The 21,250-nt window shown below is 50.5% G+C and overlaps 1 protein-coding gene across 2 annotated transcripts in view; it reads left to right on the top strand.

The window, feature by feature from the left end:
• The first annotated feature begins 1,298 nt into the window (after positions 1 to 1,298).
• The window catches only part of FXYD6 (FXYD domain containing ion transport regulator 6), a 39,456-nt gene continuing 19,504 nt past the window's right edge, over positions 1,299 to 21,250 (top strand). For both annotated transcript variants that reach the window (XM_005579774.5, XM_005579772.5), the window contains exon 1: positions 1,299 to 1,537. The gene's annotated coding sequence lies outside the window, so the exon portion shown is untranslated. The remainder of the gene's footprint in view (positions 1,538 to 21,250) is intronic.

Here is a 21,250-nt window from a genome sequence, read left to right as displayed (position 1 = left end):
CAGCCAAGTCCCATGATTAAGGGGTCAGAACTGTCTCCCCAGGAGTCTCCCTGAGGGGATGCTCTTTGGGTACTCTTTCTTATTAGCTATTTATGGTTCCTTTACTGGTTCCAAAGCCTTCTTGAGTTCATGTATATTTCCTGCCTTGGGGTTTTGAGACCTGACTATTTATTAAAATAGTTCAATCATCCAGGGCAGAGCTGGATCTCTAGTCCATCTCCCTAATTTCACAAATGAGGAAACAGACCTAGAACTGGGGGCAGCAAAGGCAGGGCTGGGTTTCTTCCTAGCAGTACCCATCATCCCTGGCTTGAGGTTTGTAAGGAAGTTCTCCGTGGCCCTACCTAGGTTTGGACAATCACAGCCTTTCTCAGTAGCCACCCCTCCACCCCGCCCGGCCATACACACACCTTGACTGAGGCTGGACAGCCTCCATCTCAGCATGGCTCCTGGCTACTGACACTTGTGTTTCTTTGGTTTCCACCGGTACCTGGCCACTGTCCCTTCCTACAAGCTCTGCCCCAATAGTAAGAGCCAATTTCTTGAGCACTCGCTATGAGCTAAGCCTCCCATGAGGTCAGTCTTCTAATCACCACGTTCCCACGTGAGGAAATAGACTCAGGAGCTGATTGCAGAGATGTGCTCCAAGCCGCGTCACAGGCAGGGTTGCCGAGCCAGGATTTACATCTTCACATTCAAAGTTCGTCATTGTGAATTTTGACTCTTGGGGACTGGGCTGCCGATGGGGTGGTACTGCTCCTGGCAGGGCCAGAGTTGGATGGGGCTTGAAAAGGGGGTTCATGGCAGCAGATCTATGGTTCAGGTGAGGGCCATCCCCCCAGCTCCCCACCTGACTCTAGCTGAAAATGACAACTACAACTGGAGCTGGCTCCTGCGCCCACGACACAGCCATTCATGCTTTTGGTGCACATTCCCCTTAATTACCAAAGTTCCCAATTAACGTGGGCTGCTGTGTCTGGTGCTGGGTTATTTTCTCCTATTTTTCCGTTCCTCGGAGTTTACTATTGCAGAGAGACACCAGGTCTGTCATTGTGTCTGTCTTGCTCCCTTCCCACCCTAACCAGAGGGAAACCGAAAAGCAACAGCTGATGGCAATCTGCTCCGGCGCTTGCACGCCCCCTCGGCAGCGGTCTCCTGTTGCTTCTCGGAGCTTGACTGCCCTTTGGAAAAATCTCTCCGCCCCTCGAGAGGAGAGGGGAGCAGAGGACGCGCGCAAGCACGGAGCGGGAGGACGGGCAGGGAGAGGAGGAGAAGGGGTTTGCGCGCGGCCGCTACCCAGAAGCCTGCGGACGGCAGCACGGAGTGGGCTGTCCCCGCGCCCCGCCCCGAGCGAGCCCCCCGCCCCCGCCCCCGCCCCCGCAGGACGCGCCTCCCTGCCCGCCCGACTCCTAGGAGGAGGGGAGGCGGGAAAGCAGCTCAAGCCTCACCCACCGCCCTGCCCCCAGCCCCGCCACTCCCAGGTTCCTCGGGACTCGGCGGGTCCTCCTGGGAGTCTCAGAGGGGACCGGCTGTGCAGGTAGGCGGCTGGGGAGGTGGGTAAAGTTGGCTCCTTTTTTCGAGGAGGAGCGAGGCTCACTGGGGACCGATCTCTGGAGCGCCGGGAGGGCAGGGTTTCGTTTGTTCAGTGGGTGTGTGCGGACCTCCGCGGTCAGCAGCGCCGCGGTCCCCGCCTGGGCAGCGGGAAACCGGGCTGGGGATGTAAACAAGGAGATCGGCGTCGGAAGAGAGAGCAGCCTCTAGGAGAGGCAGGCTGTGGCGCTGGGGGTGACGCTGGTGGCTGGGAATTGCTCTCGATACTGCCTTGAGCTTGGGATCAGGGTTTTCAGGAGAAGGGGAAAGGGCTGCGCCCACCCTTTTATCCATGAGGAGTTTTCCCTTTGTTACTTGGAAGCTGTGGACAGTTGGGGGAGCGTGGGGAATTACGGACGAGAGCGTGTGGCTGGGTGTGAGTGTGGACACATGAGCGACACAAAATGGAACTTGCTGGTTTGGTGCTTGGGGAAGGTGGGGCTGGGCGGTGGGCACTGGATGGGGGCGCAGGGAAAGAAGGATTCTAGAGCTCGAGGATTCATGAGAGTGCATCGTTTTTTTCCCCTCCTTCTTGTCTATGCATCCAATCCTGTTTCCTTTCCGGGGGGCCCTGGGGTCCCCCATTGCCCCCTTTCCCCAGCAGGGCTGGCCCTGGCAAAGCCTCCGCTATTGTGTCTCCCGGGCTTCCGTGGAGAGTTGGGTGTGCAGCCTGGGGCTCCCAGCGCTGGCTTCTGGCTCTTACAAGTGGTGGCTGGTAGAGGAGGCACCCGAGGGTGGGAGCTGGGAGCAGCCTCGCTGGAAACATGGGCCTGCCTCGTCACCTGCTGCAAGCCTGCACGCTCACGGGACCGTGGCTACTGGAGGCTTCTCCCCACCAGTGTGCCCTCTGCCTCCACTTCCTTTGTCTCCGTGGCTTCGTGCTCTCTGGCTGGGCTAGGATTTCCAGCTTTGAATATGGATCAGTGGGCATCTTAGGCCCTCTCTGAAAGGAGCCCCCACTGGGGAGCCAGCCACCCTCATATTACGGATGTGTATGTCTATGTCCGCAACTTAGCCTTTTGCACGTGACTTGCCTGGTGGTTGCTATGGAAACTCCTCCATTTCTCAGCCTCCCTCTTTCTCCTGCCCATTCCTCACCTCCATATCTCCTCCCCTCCCCCCAATATGGTTGCCTAGATACTGGTTATCCCTGGCTAGGAGACCTAGATATCTGGCTCCTACACCCAATTGCAGTGGCCCCTTACTCACACCACCCACTTCACACACACTGCACATCACCAACACCACAAACACATACAGACATATACCACACTACGAAATCAACACACCCTCACCCTCACACCACACATACACATACATCATACCTATACACACATATACACCAAACACACTGCATATATACCGCACCACCACACACCACCTCCAATGCTACACTGACACCCTACCCTTGCACTGTGCATGCACACACACACACACACACACACACACACACACACTACGTCTACATAAGTCTCAGGCTGGGCTGCGGCAGGGGAGAGAGAGGGCAGTTTCCTTCCTTATCCAGCCACCTCCCTAGGGGTGTAGAGGGGAAGATGTGGAGGCTCAGGAAGCCCAGAAGGAAAACCCTAATATCTCCCTAGGAACCCTGCAGAAGAAGATGGAGGAAAAGGCACTGCCAGATTCCCTCAAAAGAGGAGCCCCTTCCCTAAACCTGGAAGGGAAGGTTGGATAAAGATTGGGCGCAGCCCTTTTCCCTCCTCCTCAAAGCCCTAGTCTGGAGCTCCAGGTGTTAACGAGAGCCAGGCTGGGCACCAACCAGAATTTCAATCTCTTCACTGCCGCTGCTCTCTTCCCTGACCCAGAGAAAGCCTGAGGCTCTGGGAGCCATCCTCACCAGCAGAGGATCAGGCCAGCGCTGGGACCATCAGAGGCTCTGAGCCCCCACAAAGGAGAGAAGGAAAAGTGGTTACTGTTCCAGGAAAGCTGAGGAGGCCAGACCAGGGAGGTAGGAAGGGGAGGGAAACCAGAAAGAGGCAAGGAGAGGGGCCACAGGAGTCAATAAAGTGAAAGTTAGGGCTACCCACCGTTGCCTGGGGTTCAGGCCACCCTCTCTTCCTGGCACGTTTTCCTGCTTCCCGCTTGGCTCCTCCAACCAAATCTGTGCATCTAGGAGAGGAAGCGGATGTGCAAAGGGCTCTAGGCTTGCCAGGGTTCTCCCAAGATGTGTGGCTTCTACAGTTGTTGGAAGGTAGGCTCCTGGGGGAAGAATTTGCTTCCTGGCTTCCATTGGATCTTCAGACTGACCTGACGACCCATTTCATTCAATCATTCAAGGAACTGTTTTAAGTGTCTACTGTGTATTAATTGCTGGGGACATGAAGGTGAGGAGGGAGACACAGTCCCTGACATTGGAATCCTAGGTTTCTCAGAGCTGGAAGAGGCCTTGAGGGAGCATCCAGTTGGAACACAGTGGGGGAAACTGAGGCTCAGCGGTCACATGGCCAGTAGCAGCTGAGGCCTTCTAACTCCTCAGCCAGGATTTCGGTTTTCACACTGCCTGTCCTGCATCCCTTGCTTTCTTTTCTCAGTCACCATCAGAGATGGTGGGTCGATGGAACACTTTGGAGGGAGAGCCTTTGGTCAGCTGGTGACTGGGACGCCCTTCCAAAGTGAGGGTCCCCTAGTGGGCGGGGACAACTGGGGAGCCTGCTTCACTGCGTTTTCTTGGAAGGCGAAGCTGGAAGTTGTGGCAAGGAGAGCAGGGAGAAGGGGCAGTTCCTAGACCCTGGAAATTCCCCGACAGCCTTGGGGGAGTCAGCCCACCAAGATCTCCCCTAAATAAGAGCACCTCCTCTCTTCCTGCCAACCTTGTGGGACTTAGTCAGCTGCCATCTGGATGGCAGACTGTGCCAGGAAGCCCCCCAAGACTCACCTTCGAACAAATCACCTTCTGAGCACCCTGGAGGAAGCAAACCAGTCATGAAAGGCACAGCTTGAAGGAGGCAGGGAGCCTGAAGTGGAAAGGCCGGGTTCCAGCCCCAGCTCTGCCCCTGAGCTTCCATGCTACTCACAGGCAAATGCATTCATTGCACAAATACCCCTTTGGATGCAAACTGGGCTTCTAGTGAAATCCAGAAATGGCTTAGACTGCTCTTCAGCAACTGAAAGCCTTTTGGATTTTAGACCTGTGTTTCTGCATCTGTCAATAGTGGGGTTTAGATTCATGATTTCCAAGGCATGTCTTCCTCTAAATTTGTGTGGATTATACAGTCTTGAAAGAGATCTGTTTTCTCTCCAGGTACCAAATAGTACTCATTTCACAATACAAGGCTGCAGCTGAGCTGAGCAGGAAGGGGCTGGGCTCAGGTTACCCTGGAGAAAACCCCCTTTTCACCCAGTGTGACCAAGAAGCTGAAACCAAATTTTTTTCTTTAGGGCCAAGGGAGCTGGCTCCTCCTGGACGCTGTGGTCTACCTGGCCTTTTCTACCAGGCTGCACACTGGGTGGGTTCTTTAAATAGTTATTCTCTGGAGAGGACAGGGCTGTCATTTTGGTGGTCCAAGAAATCTTCTCCAGGGAGAACCCCTGGCCAGCTGGAGAGTTGCAATGAGAGGGGCCGGTCGGGAACACAGTGCTCTGACACTGTCCCCGATGAGAGGCAGGACATCTCTGGCCGAAACAAAAGCATGGAACCAATTTGGCAGCATCATCTCTGCTCCAGAATCGGGGGAGGGAGAGGCCCTGACCTGGGAAGGGATGAAGCCAGTTTGGAGGCTGCACAGGAACATGTTTGTTACAAAGATGTGGGAGGGAGCACACAGCCTGGGAAGGGGCTGGGGCCCCACGGACCAGGCTGGGGCCATGGGAATAGGGCTGCTCCAGCTCAGAATATGTGATGTGGGCAGAGAGGGCCAAGGATGAAGGGATGTAGTTAGAATGACAGTGACCCCCAAGCAGCTGGAGGACAAAGCCAGGCCCGTACTGAGAGACCAGAGGCTAAGGTTTCAAACTGTCCCATTCACCCTTTTAATAAAGGTTCCCCTCGTAGGTCAGGCAGGCCCTGTGGGCTTCTGAGGTTTCTCCTTCGCTGGAGCCCTCCTGCTCAGGTGGATCAACTGGCTTATCCTGTTCCATCTTCTCTCCCACTGCCCACCTCACGTCCACCTCCTACCAGGAGGCTCTGCGACCTTCTTCCTCCATAAGAAGAGCCCCTCTATGCAATCACGGGTACACTTATGCTCACACACACTTTCCCTTCCTCACACATACATAATCTCCCACACCCGACAGGGAGGCAGGGGCTCGCACATTCCCACACGCCCTCTCTCCTCCCCAAAGAGCTGCAGTCTCTCAGACCATGGTGATGGCCTCTGAACGTCCACCCTCTCAGCCCACTCCATATTACCCGCTGATGTGACAGCTCAGGTCCAGGTTTGCCACTCCTCTGCTCAAAAACCTCCCCAGGCTCGACGTGCCTATTAATAAGCACAGGTACGTGGTGCGGGCACTCCAGGCTCAGCGTGCCCCGGCTGCAGCCACCTCTGCAGGCACCTTCTCCAGATGGTCATCCGAAGCCTGGTACTGTCTCGCCCTGTGCCTGAGCTTAGGCCCTTGCTGGAATGTGCCGAGTAGAGGGTGGCAGTCTTTGTAGACACACAAACTTGGATTCTAACCTGGATTCTGATGCTGCCTAGATTTCTTCACTTTCCTAAGCCTCAGTTTCCTTACCTGTGAAATGAGTGTGAGGACAGTAGGAGGTGAGTTGTGCACAGGGCTCAGCATGCTGCCTAGCACAGAGTAAACACTCAGGAGATATCAGCTGCTGTGGTAATGGTAGTCATGACACATTGCTAGGATTATTGGAATGGCATTATTATTGTGATATCATCCTTCGCGGCTCCTCCCAAGTGTTGATTCTTTCGGGTAATTCTTCCATACTCCCAATAAACAGGCATTAAAATTCCCAATAAACATACTCCTCCTATATCGTGAATGTCCTGTTAGTTCTTCCTTGAGAGCATACACCTGCATTTTAGCTACGGATGGACATGCCCTGCCCCCCGCCCCCCGCACTCCACTGCACCTCCTCTCAGTGGCAGATACTGTGCCACAGTGCCTGGCGCAGTGCCAGACACATGGAGAAAGCCCAGTGAGCAGCGTGTATGCTGTGACACGCGTGAGGAAGAATCCTCACCACCAGGAGGTGTGGACACCCGGTTGCCCTTCCCGGCTGTCTCCCAAGCCCTGGTGCACACCATGCGTTCCCAAGATGCACATCCCTTTATTACCATGTGTCATCTCAGCCTCCCAGTTGCTTTGCTAGAGTCTAGAAACTAAGAATTTGACCCCATCTGAGGTCTGAGAGATGCTTAAAAGCTGAAGTCAAAGGAGAGAGGCTGATTCATCACAGCATTTTGATAGTTGGGATTTGACAGAGGCCCAGAGATTAGAAATGAGGCAATGGAGGATGGAGAATACCGAGAAAGTTTTAAATGCCTGAAAAATTCCCTACAGATCCTTTGGTTGTTCTGAGCTTAGGATGGATTTGACATAGAGGGATAATGATGCTGAAGCGTCCATTCATTCACACATCAACATTTATTGAGCGGCTGCTGTGCTCAGTGCTGGGGATCCAGAGATGGCCAGGGTGTGCCTGTGCTCCCAGGGCACTGTGGTGTGATGGAGACATACACTGGTGACAGCCCTACGTGGGAAGGGATGTGGGCCTTGGCTCTCTGGGGATGAGGATGCACTGGGGGGAGGGAGGGGAAAATGTGTTTCCTGAAACAGAGACAGAGTCAGGTCCACAGCTCCCTCCTCCAAAGACAGAGTCAGGTCCACAGCCCCCTCCTCTGAAAGTAGGGCACGTTTCTGGGTATCCAGGCCCGTGGGTCAGGGTTCATCTTCTTGCCACTTCTACCCCTAAAAGGGAGACAATATGAAATTGTACAAAGTGCCCTGTAGGCTGAAACACGCAGGCCAGAGCTGTTCTAAAGAGGTAGGCAGAGAGAGCAAAGGGGGCTGCCTGGTGCTGTGGCCTGGCTGTGGGCAGGGTGGCGTGGGCCTGGCTTCTGGGTTCCTGGCCCTGGCAGCTGCTCTGGGTTTCTGTGTCTGCTGCTGGGACTGCTGTCTGTCCTGTCTTGAATGGGCCTTTGTCAGCAGGTGTGTGGGGGAGGTGATCCCATCCTGGCCTGACTCCATCACGCCCTGCTGGGGCCCCAGCCTGTGGGTTCTGTGCAATACCACTCGCCATTCAGACTCTCTGGAGCCAGACCGAGATTTCCTGGGGAGCCAGAGAGGCCTCAGCCCCTGTGCTGGCAGGCAGGAGGCCTGAATCCCACTCTGACTCCCTCTGGACAAGGCGCGGCATTGGCCCGTGCCTGAGTTGGCCTCGCAGTACTGTTCTGTGTGCCTGCTTCTGAGGGCTGTTGTGAGAAGTCCATGGGTGATGGCTGGGATGCCACAGTGTCACGGTTGTCAGTGACGGTGAGGTGACAGCAAGACCTGGGAAGGGAGCTGGGGCCCCAGGGACCAGGCTGGGGCCATGAGAATGGGACTGCCTCAGTTCAGAATATCTGGTGTGGGCAGAGAGGGCCAAGGATGAGGGGATGTGGTTGGAATGACAGTGACCCGCATGCAGTTGGAGGACAAAGCCAGGCCCGCACTGAAAGACCAGAGGCTAAGGTCTCTGTCTCCACCATGCCTCTGCTCGTGGTCCAGCTTGGGATCTTTCCAGGGAGACTTCCAGAAAACAGGCCTGGGTTTGTGATTTGTGAATTCTGTTTCTGTTTCTAAGGAAGAGGTCTTATTTCTTTTCACAGTCAGTTATTTTCTCTCTCTCTCTCTCTCTCTCTCTCCCCCCCTCTTCCTCTGTCCAAGTTCCTCTTCCCTAGAAGGAACTTCATGTTTTCATGTTAACGATAAAGGTGCCTCCAGGTTAAACTAAGTCCCCTGCGATATGACAAAGAGAGTTTTGCCTCCACCCTGTGCAGCTGGGCTGGGTTGGGTCTGGGCCAGTTGAGTCCAGGGGACCTGACAACTCGGCCTTGGTGCCCTAGCGGTGGGAGTGTCCCTCTTCCAAGAAAGAGGGATGGAGGGGCAGCATTCCAGCCATTGGGCTACTGAAGGCGCCTGACAGGAGAGGGAAAGGCCACCCTGGGAGGTGTCAGCCACAGTGATGCGCCGGGCGGAGGTGCGCTGTCCTGCTCCTAGACTGTCCAGCTGCCTTCCTGGCAGCTTGGGGAATTCAGCAGTGTCTGCAGCCTCCTTGAGCCCTGGACTGCTGGAATTTCACCACCCTCTGCTCTGTCCTTTCCTTTGCCAGGCTCTGAGTCCAGTCTCTTCGTGGCTCCTCTCTGGAACCTTGCTGACTGGGCGGGGACAGGCAATCATTTCAAGTTAGGTGATTTAACAATAATTGATGCTTAATTGTTTATTTGATGGGCATTTAAAATGCAAATTGAGGGAACTGGGTGCATTTTCCACTGATGGATCTGTGGCCTCTGGTCGACCCAAAGCACTTGTTTTAAAAGGCAGCTTAAAAAGCCCTTGATGGTTGTTTGTTTGCTCTGTGGCTCTGAACCAGAGAAGCCAAACTCCTGTTACAGATTCATCAAACGCCGAGAAAGCAAGCAGGCGCCTTGTGCTGGGATGAAGTTGAGGATTGCTTTTGTTTTTAACTGAATTTTTGAATTTTTATTATTTTTCTAAGAATAGACTATCTTTTTAGAACAGTTAGATTTACAGAAAACTCGGGCAGATCGTATGAGTTCCATTTTTCTCCCCTGGCATGCAGTTTCTGCTATTATTACGGTCTTACATTAGGGTGGTACATTTGTTACAATTAATGAACCAATATTGGTACAATAATATTGACTAACATTGACACTTTATTAAAATGTCGTTCGTTTGTACCTTATGTCCTTTTTCTGTTCTAGGATCCCATCCAGGATACCACACTCCATTGAGTCGTGCCTCTTTAGGTGCCTCTGGGTCGTGACCGTTTCTCAGGCTTCCCTTGTTTTTGATGACTTTGACAGTTCTGAGGGTCACCCGTCAGGTGTATTGTAGGATGCGGCCCTGTTGGGATTTGTCCGATGTTCTCCTTGTGATTAGACTGGAGTGATGGGTTTTAGGGAGGAAGATCACAGAGAGAAGGTGCCGTTTTCATCACATCACACCAAGATGATACAATCAGCATGATTCATTGCTGTTGACGTTGACGGGACTGGGTTTTCCATCCCTTTCATGCCCCCTACGCAGCACAGTTTCAAGGCCTGGTGATTGGAGCTGTGTTCTCTTCGCTCCATACCAATCCATCAGCCAGCACTTTCAGCTGCCCTCACCATCCCGGGTGAGGACAGATCATGGGTAGCACAGAGACTTTTCTGATAGGAGAATCTTAATGAAGCGAGCATGAGACAGAATGTGCTATGTGCCAAATTAGTGCCAACAACAGGCAACAGGTGCTCTTGGAGTCTGGAGAAAGGGGTCTACGTGGAGTGGCAGCTGGACAAAGATAGCATTTATTAACCTTGGCTGCACATCAGAATGAGTGGGGGAGATTCTCAAAATTACCAATGCCTTGACTACACGGCCCGGCTTTAGAGCTGAGTGTGGTTGAGTTGATTTCCAGGCATCTTTTTTCTTTTCTTTCTTTCTTTCTTTCTTTTTTTTTTTTTTCTGAAGCTCTTCATGTGATCCTAAGGTACAACCAGGGTTGAGAACTGGAATAAACAAGGAAGGGAAGGGTATTTAAGTAGAAGGAACAGAATACACAAAGGCACGCAGTTAGAGACACATGTGGCAGAAGATGGAAAGTAGACCATCTTAGCTGAAAATAATGAGAAGATACTGGAGGGATAGAAGAGAGGTACACTTAGAGGTTATCATATGCCAAAAAGAAGTTTGGATTCTAAAAAACTAAATAGGACATAGAGGCACCACTGAATGCCTTCGAGTTTGGGAGGGAGGTATTCAGAATACACTTTAGAAAGGTTAGTCCTGCAGTAATCAGTGTCCAGGACAGAGGGGAAGGAGGAGGTTAAAGATGGGTCCAGCTACTACACTATTAGGTAAGTTACTCGGAGGAGTGATGGAAAGGAAGTTCCGATTAGAGAGATATTGCAAGTGCAAGCATGGCTAGGACTTTGCCACAGATGCAGTGTGGAGATGGGGAAGGAGAGAGGAACCCCTGGAAACTTGGTGAGTCTATAAGCTCTGTCAGGCAGGGAGGCAGGGACGGTGTCTGTGTTGCTCACTGCAGTGTTCTGTGTTGAGTGAAGTGCCCGGAAAACATTAGGCCATCAATAAATATTTGTTAACTTGGTTACTGGAAAGATAAGGGTGCCATTGTTTCCAAAATTACACCTTGTTCCAAAAGTACTCTCTTTCTCCCCCAGTTTCTCCACCTAAATGCAGGCAGATTTCTCTGCTGTGGAAAGCAATCTGATTAAATAACTCAGGCCAAGATATAAATGACTGTTAGGATTGGGAGTATTTCTCTTGTAGTGATGTCGTGACATTTAAACGTCTCTCCTAAGGAAGAATTGTTGTGGAGGCAGATACATTTTTGAGTAGGGGTGGCCTTTATTTCAATTCTACACCCTCATCTAATTCTGAGCTATACCAGAAAAGAACGTGATCTGCAGCTTTGCAGCCCACTGGTGAAAGGCTGCTGGCTAGTAGTTCTGTTGGCATCCACCGTGAGCTGAGCTCCAGTGGACAGGATAGCCTACAACTGGTCTGGGACTCCATCCAGTGCTCAGCATAAATGCACTGGTATTGTGCTAGGCAAAGTGCAGCAGGGAACCCAGCAGCTGTGAGATGGACAGAGGCTGAGAGGGACACAGGAGTGTGCTGATGCCAAAGCTCAGCTGGGAGTGATGGGGCATCACTGGGAACAGCTGGGATCCAACAATGGGTAGCAGACTTGCCACGACCTCTCCTCTTAACAGGCTCCAGGGTCCCAGCCTTACCCCAACCTCAGTCATAGTCAGCAGAACAGAGTTGGGCAAGAAAATGTGAAAGGGGGAAAAAGGGGATAATGCATGGCAAAGTTTGAAAAGCTGTATTTTGGGTTATTCTTCCCTGGCCTGGGTAAGAACACCCTCATCAAGTAAGCCCAGCCTGATCAGGAGTTAGGCTCAACTTTTTTTTTCCCATCACCTATACCCATTTTTCCCCCTAGTTTTTTTTTAGTATGATAAAATACACGTAACATAAAATGTACTATCATTTTTAAGTGTACATTTCAGCGGCGAGGCAAGTATATCTATATTGTTGTGAAACCATCACCACCATCCATCTCCAGAACTCCCCTCCTCTTGTGAAACTGAAACTCCATACCCATTAAACGCTCACTCCCCACTTCCCCCTTCCCGGAGCCCCTGGCAACCACCATTCTCCTTTTTGTCTCTGATTTTGATTACTCTAGTGCCTCAAAAAAGTGGTATCATACGGTACTTGTCCTGTGACTGGCTTATTTCACTTAGCATCTCGTCCTCAAGGTTCATCCATGTTGTAGCTGGAACCAATAAGGATGTGGAAAGATGCTCAGCCTCACACAGGCACTCTTTTTTTTGTTTTTTGTTTTTTTTTTTGAGATGGAGTCTTGTTCTGTCGCCCAGGCTGGAGTGCAATGGCACGATCTCACTGCAACCTCCACCACCCGGGTTCAAGCGGTTCTCCTGCCTCAGCCTCCCGGGTAGCTGGAACTACAGGCACACACCACCACGCCCAGCTAATTTTTAGTATTTTAGTAGAGATGGAGTTTCACCATGTTGGCCAGACTGGTCTCGAACTCCTGACTTCAGGTGATCCACCTGCTTCGGCCTCCCAAAGTGCTGGGATTACAGGCGTGACCCACCGTGCCTGGCCAGGATGCTCAACCTCACCACGGGCACTCTTACGTTCCTCCTCAGCCTCTGTCCATTTTACAGCTGCTGGGCACAAGATTCATCCATGTGTCAGAATTTCCTTCCTTTTTAAGGTTGAAGAATATTCCTCTATGTGTATATACCGCGTTTTGCTTATCCATGAATCCACCGATGAACACCTGGGTTGCTTCTGTGTTTTAACTATTGTGAATAATGCTGTTGTGAACATGGGTTTACAAATATCTCTTTAAGGCTCTATTTCCAATTCTTTTGGGTATACATCCAGAGGTGGAATTGCTGGATCATATGGGAATTCTATTTTTAATGTTTTAAGGAACCACTCTACTGTTTTCCACGGTAGCTGTGCCATCTTACATTCCTAGCAACAGTGCACAACGGTTCCAATTTCTCCACATCCTTACCAACACTTGTTATTTTCTTTCTTTCTTTTTTTTTATAGTAGCTATCCTAACGGATGTGAGGTGGTATCTCATTGTAGTTTTGATTTGCATTTTCCTAATTATTATTGAGGTTAAGCATCGTTTCATGTGCTTATTGGCCATTTGTGTATCTTCTCTGGAGAAGTGTTAGTTCAAGTTATTTGCTCATTTTTGAATTGGATTGTTTGCTTTTTTTGTTGTTGCGTTTTAGGAGGTCTCTATTAATTCCTTATCAGATGCATGATTTGAAAATATTTCCTTCCACTCTGTGGTATTTTTACTCTGTTGATTGTGTCTTCTGATGCACAACATTTTTATGTTTTTATAAAGTCCAATTTTTTGGCCAGGCTTGGTGGCTCTTGCCTGTAATCCCAGCACTTTGGGAGGCCGAGGCTGGCGGATCACGAGGTCAGGAGTTCAAGACCAGCCTGACCCACATAGAGAAAACCCTGTCTCTACTAAAAATACAAAAATTAGCTGGGTGTGGTGGCGGAAGCCTGTAATCCCAGCTACTTGGGAAGCTGAGGCAGGAGAATTGCTTGAACCCCGGAGGTGAAGGTTGCGGTGAGCTGAGATTGAGCCATTGTACTCCAGTATGGGCAAAAAGGTGAGACTCCATCTCAAAAAAAAAAAAAAAAAAAAGTCCAATTTGCATATTTTTTTGTTTTGTTGGCTGTGCCTTTGTTGTCATATTCAAGAAACCATTGCCAGATCCAATGTCATAAAGCTTTTGCTGTGTTTTTTCCGAAAAGTTTTAAGTTTTAGGTTTTATGTGTAGGTCATGGATCCAGTTAGGTTAAATTTTGTGTATGGTGTTGAGTAAGGGTCTACCTTTATTCTTTTGCATGTATGCATCTGGTTTTCCTGGCACTTGCTGAAAAGACTGTCTTTTCCCCATTGAATGGTCTTGGCACCCAAGTAAAAAATCTTTTGACCACATATGTGAGGGTTATTTCTGGACTTTATCCTACTCTATTGGTGTATACATGTCTGTACTTATGTCACACACTGTTTTGATACTGTAGCCTTGTAGTAAAATTTGAAATCAGGAAGCTTGAGTCCTTCAGCTTTGTTCTTTTTCAGGATTTTTTTGGCTATCCAGGGTCCCTTGAGATTCCATATGAATTTTAGCACAGATTTTTCTATTTCTACAAAAAAATGTCATTGGGATTTTGATAGGGATTGCATTAAATCTATAGATCATTTTGGATAGTATTAATTTCTTTAAAATGTTAGGTCTTTAAATCTACAAACATGGACTATTTTTTTCTGTTTATTTACATCTTCTTTAATTTATTTGAGAAATGTTTCTATTGCATGAGTTTCTCACGTTCTTGGTTAATTTCTAAATATGTTATTCCTTTTGATATTATGATATGGAATTGTTTTTTAGTTTCCTATTCAGATTTTTTACCGTTAATGTATCGAAATGCAATTGTTTTTTGTGTGTTGACCTTGTGTCCTGCTACATTGCAGAGTTTATCAGTTCTTACAGTTTTTATATGTGATCTTTAGGGTTTTCTATGTATAAGATGATACCATCTGTGAACAGAGATCATTTTACTTCTTCCTTTCCAATTTGGATGCCTTTTACTTATTTGTTTATTTTGCATAGTTGCTTTGGCTAGGATTTTCAATACTGTGTTAAATAGAAATGGTGAAAGTGGGCATCCTTGCCTTCTTCCTGATGTTAGAGGAAAAGCTTTAAGGCTTTCACCATTGAGTGTGATGTTTGCTGTGGTTTTTTTTGTTTGTTTGTTTTTTGTTTTTTTGTTTTTTTTAACTTATGACTTGTATTATGTTGAGGTAGTTTCCTTCTATTCCTAATTTGTTGAATGTTTTCCTCATGGGAGGATGCTGATGCCAAATGCTTTTTCTGCATCAATTGAGATGATTGTGTGGTTTTTTTTTTTCCCTCCGTTTTGCTAATGTGGTATATTATATTGATTGATTTTCATATATTGAACCATCTTTGCATTCCAGGAATAAATTGGGGCCTCCGATTTTATTTCCCTTAGTCCCTGCCCATTTCCACATGTGCCAGGGAGGCAGCAAGGAAGAGTGGAAGGTGTGTAGCACCAGCAGAATTAGTGACAGTTCCAGGTATGCTTTTGTTAGCTGTTGGGCCTTGGGCAATAGCATAAGCCTGAGCCTCTCTTTTTCTAATCTGTAAAATGGCAGTAATAACCAACATCCCATGGAGTTGTGATGTTTCTTTGAGCTAATGCTTGTAATGTTGTCTGGTGAATAAGGTGTTTTATAAATGATTGGTGATATTAACATTATCACACCATCGTCATCATCATCATCCTCATTATCATCATCATCCCCTTTGACCAATGTGGGCAGGGAATAGGAATATGCAACATGTAAGACACAGTAGCTCCCCTTTCTGTTTGACAGTCACAGATACACTGAAGGGTCCAGGGCTGAGGAACAAGAGTCCCTATCTTGATACGTCTTGCTGTGACCTCCTCAACCCAAGCGGAGTAACAGGGCCATCTTAGGAATAGCACTTTGGTTTTGCAGGAGTCCATTTGGCCCTGCCTGTGTGTGTCAGGGCCCAGCCCTTCTAGAGAGATACCCTGAAGGGGCCCTTTGTGGGAGGCAGTGGCTTCTCCTTGAATGACCTTGGTGAAGGAAGAAGATTGGGCATGGTGACCAGAGGAGGTGGCTGAAGACCTTGTGGGCTGGGCCTTGGTCTGGGATAGCCGCAGGCTCCTGGTCTCTGTCCAGCAGAGACACTGTGTCTTCTGGGCAGCAGCCCTGTAGCCAGGGAAGGGCGTGAGATGTTTTCTCCCAGGAACAGCAGCTGTCTGTTGACTTTGCCTTCTCAGACCCTGCCCTGGTGCATTTTCCTGTCTCTGCTTTTTGGCAGATCTATGTGAGTGGGGCACACAGGGCATGGTGGAGGCACCCAGGGCAGCCAAGGCCTCAGAGGGAGGAGGATGACGTGAGGCCTTGCTTGATGCTTCCTTCAAAACCAATTCTCTTCTCTCAGCAGCCTCCACCTGTCCTGGTTTCACCACCTGTGTCCCTCCTTCCCATTTTCCAGCTCAGCTTCTGCGGGGACTTGGCCCCTGGGCCACCCTCTCCCATCTTGAAGGCTCTTTCTTTCTCTTTCCTTTGCCTGTCTCTCCCACTTCTTCCAGGGCATTGCCTTTTCAGTTTCTCCTCCTCCGGACTTTCTCATCTCTCCTGCTGCCTCATGTCCTCTGTCCGTCTTGCTTTTGTGTCTCTCATGGGGGCACCCTCAGTTTGGGCCTGGGAAGATGTGTCCCTTGCTTCAGCTGTCCCAGCCAGATGTGTCCTCCCTGGGCCACCTGTCTACAGCTCTGGATGACATAGGCTGTTTGTCTTGAGGCAGGAAAAGGCAGTGGCCGGGAACTGGTGTCAGGTGTGGGCTGAGGCCCCTCCACACCCTGGGACCACATGAGGACCCTGGAGCCTTCCAGTGGTTGGAGGACAATGTTAGGAGGAAGGAAGGGAAGGGGGAGGAAGTTACTGCGGCCCTCTCCCTAGCCCCCATCTCTGTTTCTCTTTCCATTTTCCTGGAAAAGGTAGAAATGAAGGAGGAAGCCAAGGACAGAGTTGGGGAGTGATACAGTAATGATACTAACAGGTGATGCTTCTCCAGCAGTTACTATTCCCCAGGCACTGTACCCAGCTCCGTCCACAGGCCATCTCTTTTCATTGCAAATGACAGCAACAGAACTCCTTCTAGTTTAGGTGAAACAGGGGTATATACAGTTGACAGAGCCAGACTCAGGAAGGGCGGGACCTCTGGTTTGGGAACACTGGAGCCTGAGGCACAGCTAGGAAGCTTTGCGGGCCCCTCGTCCCTGCCTCTCTCCCCTGCCAGCTCTGTACCTGTCAGCTGCTGGCCGACTTCTCCCCCGACAGACTCCTCCTCCTCCCACCCAGCAGGATGCTGAGGTCTTTTCTGCTGTGTCTTTTAGCTACAGGGGAGAAGCTGAGATTGGTAGGCTCCTGTAGACCAGCAGGGTTGGAGTAGGGGCGGAGCAGGCTCCCTTCCAAAAGGGGATGCCATTCACAGAAGAGGGGACTGATGTGGGCACAAAGACCACCTCATCAGATGCTCACTGCTCCCGAGATGCATGCTTTTACTCCCGTCTTGCAGTTGCAGATGCCAAGACTCTGAAAAGCCAAGTAACGCTCCCGAGACCACAGAGCCACGAGTGGCAGAGAGGATGGAGAGCTGAGTGCTCAGAGCAAGGACCCTGGAGCCAGGTTGCTTGGGATTGAATCTAGGCTCTACTACTTTCTAGCTCTGGAATTTTGGGCAGGTTACTTAACCTTTCTGGCCTCAGTCTGCCCATCTGTGTAAAGGGAATGGTCATAATAATAGCTGCTTCTTAGGACTAGGGTAGAATGAGTTATATACGTAAACCATTTAGAACAACACTTGGCATGGCATGAGCACCTTATGAATGTTACATATTGTTATCAGAGTGTTTTACAGTTTACAAAGAACCTTCACACATATTATCTCACTTGACCTTGATCATAGCCTTGGAAAGTGGACAAGGGAATGGACTGACAGATACTGCACTGATTCTGTGCTGCCTGCACCCAATGCGCTCACCCTTGGCCTAATCAGCTGCAGGGTTCTGCAACCTGTTTTAAAAAATCCCCCACCCGAATAAACAGCTCTCTGTCCAACAAGGGAGTATCAGTGCTTTCTCAGGGGTGAGCTGGCAAGATTGTACATTCTGCTCTCTCTCTAGCGCACGAATATGTATGAAGCTAGAGATGCTGGGAGCTTGGTTGGTAAATGTTCATCCAGAGGTGGGAGCCCCTGCGTTGTGACTCTGTGCAGAACTGGTTGGATTCTCTCGGGTAGTTGTGTCTTGTGGCCTCAGCCTGCAAGGACTGGGATGGGAATGAGAAAACAGGGTGGCAGCTACCTAGGGAAGCTGGGCCCTTCAAAGAACCACAGTGCAGGTGGTCCCTCATGGCTCTTTGCCCCCAACTGGATGTGATCCCTCGCTATGAGGTGGGGCCCGAGGGCTGGAGTTTGGGGCTGGCTCTGGGATCGAAGGAAACCCACTCATAGCAGAAAAGCTCCCTGCCCTCCACCAACAGCCAGGCAGACAGAGCAGGGCTGAAGTCCAGAATCCTGCACTTATTCTCCAGGGCACCTCTCTTTCCCTGCCTCAGTTTCTTTCCATGTAAAATGCGTTTGACGATAACAAAAGACCTTTGGCAGACATGAAGCCCAACTCCTCACTCTCTCACACAGCAGAGCAAGCGGGTGATGAGAACAGGCCTTTCCCATGACCCCAGCTGTGCGGTGAGGGTGAGCTTGGTGCAGGTGGCTATTGCCATAGCGTGGATCTGAGTGTAGTGTATGACCAGACTAAGGATGAAAACAGGGAAGCCCTGGACTGAAAATGATCACAGACAGACTGGTCAGATGTACTGGGAGAGAGGTGGAATCTTTCTATTCCTAAGACCTTAACAAGTCTCACTGGGAGGAAAACAGGGGGAGGGCAGTCTGATTGATTTGTGCTAAGCAAGAGCTTTTGGAGACAAGGGACTGGCTCCGAAGGCTGTTTAAGGCCTCCTTAGGTCTTGGATTTCATGAAAGGGCCACAGGTGCACATTACCAGTGTGCATATACCATCGGGTTATGTTTAAGGATGAAGTGAGAATAAATATTTAAATCACTAAGAATAGTGCCTGGCCTGTATAGTTTGTCGTGATTGTAATTATTACCTCTTGTATCCAATACAGACCCCCAGACTGGGCCTCAAGTGTGGGTTTTCATCTCAGAATTTTTAGTTCCTCTTAGTTTCTTCTGTGGCATCCGTAGAAGGGCTCCTATGATGCAGGCGGACCTCTGTGTCCAGCCTTCTGGTTCAAGGCCGCTGCCTTGGGAGTGTGCAGTGTGAGTCAGAGGTGGGCTTTGTAAAGGCACAAGGAGCTCCAACCCTGGACCTCCCTCCTCAGGGGATTCACATTCACCACCCAGTGGCTCCACAGTGTCCTGCCAAACTGGGTGTGGCTGGACCTGGGGTTGGGACACACTGGCTTGGGGCGGGAGTCTTGCACAATGCTAGGAGGCAGGAGCTGTATCTCGTAGCCCCATGAGCAAACGGACTTTTGAGCAGCCTCCCAGAAGGGGTTGAAATTGATGCAGAATTGGCCGGGTGTGGTGGCTCACATCTGCAATCCCAGCACTTTGGGAGGCTGAGGTGGGCGGATCACCGGAGGTCAGGAGTTGGAGACTACCCTGGCCAATATGGCGAAACTCCGTCTCTACTAAAAATACAAAAATTAGCTGGGTGTGGTGGCTCGCACCTGTAGTCCCAGCTACTCAGGAGGCAGGAGAATCGCGTGAGCCTGGGAGGAGGAGGTTGCAGTGAGCTGAGATCACACCACTGCACTCCAGCCTGGGACAGAGCGAGACCGTCAAAAAGAAAGAAAGAAAGAGAGAGAGAGAGAGGGAGGGAGGAAGGAAGGAACTGAAGCAGAATCGACCCTCTGTTTTACAAAAACAGAGGATGAACCTGGGCCTTGGCTCTGGGTCCCTGTGGCTTGGGAACTTTGACAGGAGAGTGTTTAGGGCACAGAGTGGGGGTGTGAGGCTGAGTGTGGTCCTTACCCCTGTTTCCAAGCTGGTGGTCAGATGGGACCCAAGGTGAGGGGAGAAAGCAGCCCTGACATGGAGAGGGAGTGAGGGGTGCCGGGCTCAGCCAGGAGGGACCCTGGGAAAGCCCCCCCGGAGCTCTGCTGGACATACATCCCCCAAGTGGATGATGACTGTCCTTTTGTCCTTCATTTTCCTTTTAATCCTGCAAGAGAACTTCAGCCAGAGCATCTGAGATGGGAAGCAGAAAAAGGATGGGCAGTTAGGAGAGGAAAAGCACAGCTGTGTGTGAGTAGGGAGGTATTTTGGTTGGATGCCAAGGGCACCCGGATGCCCCAGCCTGGATGGGAAGTCGGGAGACGCTGGAGTGGGGCTGGGGTGGGGTGCCAGGGAAGATCAAGGAGAAGAATATCCAGCCTCTCTAGTACTGAGGCCTCTCTGGGATTCTTTATCATTTGTCTGAAAGCATTATGAGGCTTCAATTCCCATAAAAATAAAACACATTCCAAAGCCAAGCCCAGGGTTTGGGCATTCTCTGCTGGTTTGTACTGACCACTCCCCCAAGTCCCATTCATGAGCATGGAGAATAGAGAACTGACGGTAAGGCTGATAGAGTGCAGGCACGGCCCTTTCATGGAAACAGAGGGCTAAGGAGGCCTTAAAAAGCCTTCGGAGCCAGTCCTTTATCTCCATGAGGTTTTGCTTAGCACGAATAGATCAGACCACTCTCCCCGTTTTCCTCCTAGACAGTAAGACTTGCTAAGGTCTTAGGAATATAAAGATTCCTGGGCTGGTTGTGGTGGCTCATGCCTGTAATTCCAGCACTTTGGGAGGCTGAGGTGGGCGGATCACGAGGTCAAGAGATCGAGACCATCTTGGCCAACATGGTGAAACCCCGCCTCCACTAAAAATACAAAAATTAGCTGGGCGTGGTATCACGTGCCTGTAATCCCAGCTACTCGGGAGGCTGAGACGGGAGAATAGCTTGAACCTGGGAGGTGGAGGTTGCAGTAAGCCAAGATCGTGCCACTGTACTCCAGCCTGGGCTACAGAGCGAGACTCCGTCTCAAAAAAAAAAAAAAAAAAAAAAAAATTCCACCTCTTTCCCAGTACATCTGACCAGTTTTTCTGTGATAATTTTCAGTCTGGGACCTCTCTGTTTTCATTCTTAGTCTGACCTTACGCAATGCAGATCCATGCTGCAGCACTAGCCACCTGCGCCAAACTCACCACATCACCCGGGGATAATGGGAAAGACCTGTTCTCATCACCTGTTTGCTGTCCTGTGTGAGAGAGTGAGCAGTTGGGTCCCATGCCTCCAGAAGACCCGTTCTAGACATGATTCCATCCCTTGCCTTCCCTGAAGCCAGCACCGTCCCCTCCCATCTCCAGTCCAAAGTTGTTTTTCAATCCAAGGAGGCTGTCAGTGGCTTCCCTCCTGCCCTCTCATGTCCCTGGCCACCCCATTCCTGCAGGGCCTCGCCTTCTTCCCTGGCTCCAGCCGGGCTGCCCCACTTCCCTTTGGCATTGCTCAGCCTTCCTTTCCTGTGTTCCTCCTGGCCGCTGCTCTGCCAGCCCTGTCCTGCCCACCTCCCAATCCCAGCACATCAAAACAGCAGTCAGGAGTGGGAGGTGTATGTTCTGAGCCCTGCCCCGCCCCTGAATAACTGGATGAATCAGATACCTCATCTCTCTTTGGGCCCCAATTTTCACAAATAAAAAGCAGGAGCCCAATCACTGTAACTGACTGTGATGAATTGTGTGATGCT

The sequence above is a fragment of the Macaca fascicularis genome, chromosome 14, assembly GCF_037993035.2.
Source record: "Macaca fascicularis isolate 582-1 chromosome 14, T2T-MFA8v1.1".
Taxonomy (NCBI): Eukaryota; Metazoa; Chordata; class Mammalia; order Primates; family Cercopithecidae; genus Macaca; species Macaca fascicularis.
This window is presented reverse-complemented; position numbering and strand designations above follow the sequence as displayed.